The sequence below is a fragment of the Arachis ipaensis genome, chromosome B09, assembly GCF_000816755.2.
Source record: "Arachis ipaensis cultivar K30076 chromosome B09, Araip1.1, whole genome shotgun sequence".
NCBI lineage: Eukaryota > Viridiplantae > Streptophyta > Magnoliopsida > Fabales > Fabaceae > Arachis > Arachis ipaensis.
This window is the reverse complement of record NC_029793.2, coordinates 143843277-143845224: the sequence shown is the minus strand read 5'-3', so window position 1 is coordinate 143845224 and position 1948 is coordinate 143843277.

Here is a 1948-nt window from a genome sequence, read left to right as displayed (position 1 = left end):
ATTATACATTATTAAAATCGATTTTTTTAATTAATAATATAAATCATATGATATGCTTTTAAAATTATTTTTTTAATTTATTTTATTTGATTTATTTAAATACGTTAATTAATTATAGGAATTAAGGTTTAAGAATTAAGATTCAAAGTTTAGATTTTAATTTTAAATTTTAATAAAATCACTAACTAATGTATATTATTCTTTAGAGTATTGGGTTCTTCATGGTATTGTTGGGTTGATACGAAGAATTTAAGGTTTAGGTTTTTTGTTTAATTATTGGTGTTTAGGATTTTTTAATTAGGGTTTAAGATTTAGAATTTGAATTTATTTTCTAAAATCTATTTTTAACCATAAACAACTTTTTGTTGTATTATTACGGATAAAAAACAATGATGGACTTCGACTACTAATGCATAATCATATCACCTTCTAAGAAATTGCACCGTAGATATGCATATCGAGATTTTTGTTTTCAAAATTAACACGAAAAGATAAATGTGTTATTTAACCTTTAATTTTTTTTTTCTTTCAACCATAGTGAATAATGCTATAAACTATAGAATGGTTTGTGTTTGTAGATTTAATAAACGAAAATATTAATGTATTTATTGTTATATTTCTAAGAGTTAAACCCCAAAATGGTCTTTGAGATTGGCGTCGTGCACTAAAATCGTCTTTAAGATTCCAATTGCACCAATTACATCTCTGAGATTGAGAAAAGTGCACCATATTAATCTCTGACTCATTTTCTATTAATGACATGATGACATGGCTTGATGGCGTGGAATGTAATTGACATGTGTCACTTCATGATTTGGCCACGTGTAATGATATGATGATGTGTTGATCAGTGACACGTGTCATGCTGATGTGGATTGTTGAGCCACGTGTCACAACAGTATTCGTCCACGTGTCGTACATTATGTCATCATTGTAGATGCACCAAATTAGTCCCTCACTTTGCATTAAGTGACTCATTTTAGTCCCTGAAATTGAATGTCGTGCACCAAACTAGTCATTTCACCAATTTTTTTTATTTTTTTTAAATTTAAAATTTTCAATTGATTAGACAGATTTTTTTTAATCAAAAAACATGTATTTTAATAAGAAATTAATAATTAGAAACATCTTTTTTGTTCTTATGAAATACACGTTTTCGTTATATGTAAATGAGCTAGATTGAAGGAATTTCAAACACCCTCACTACCATCTTCAACCTCTGCAGTCTAGACGAAAGAGGTCGAAGATGGTAACGAGAGAAGCTTGAAATGCCTTCACGTCAACTCCAAAACGGCGGTTAGGGGTATCCGTAAGAGAAAAAATATTTTATAAAAGCTCTAAAAGAGATCGTAATGGTAGTGAAGGTGCTTGAAATGCCTTCACAACTTCACGTCAACTCCAAGTCGGCGGTTAGAGTATTTGCAAGAGAAAAAATATTTTATAAAAGCACTTTTATTTGATTAACATGTGAAAAAATAGAATTGAAATTAATACATTCAAAAATATTGAGAATTTTGAATTTATAGAAAAAAATGAGAAAAAAAACTGGTGAAAGGACTAATTTGGTGCACGATATTTAATTTTAAGGACTAAAATGAGTCACTTAATGCAAAGTGAGGGAGTAATTTGGTACATCTACAATGATGACATAATGGGTGACACGTGGACGAATACTATTGCAATACGTGGCACAAACGGATACATGACCAAATAATATTGTGACATGTGGCGCAACTATCCACATTAGCATGCCACATGTCATTGGTCACCACATCATCATATCATTATACGTGGTCAAATCATGGAGTAACACGTGTCACTTACAGTCCACGTCATCAAGCTTCGTTAATAGAAAATGGGCCAAGGACTAATATGGTGTACTTTTGTCAATGTCAGGAATATAATTAGTGCAATTAAAATCTCAAAAACGATTTTAGTGCACGACGCC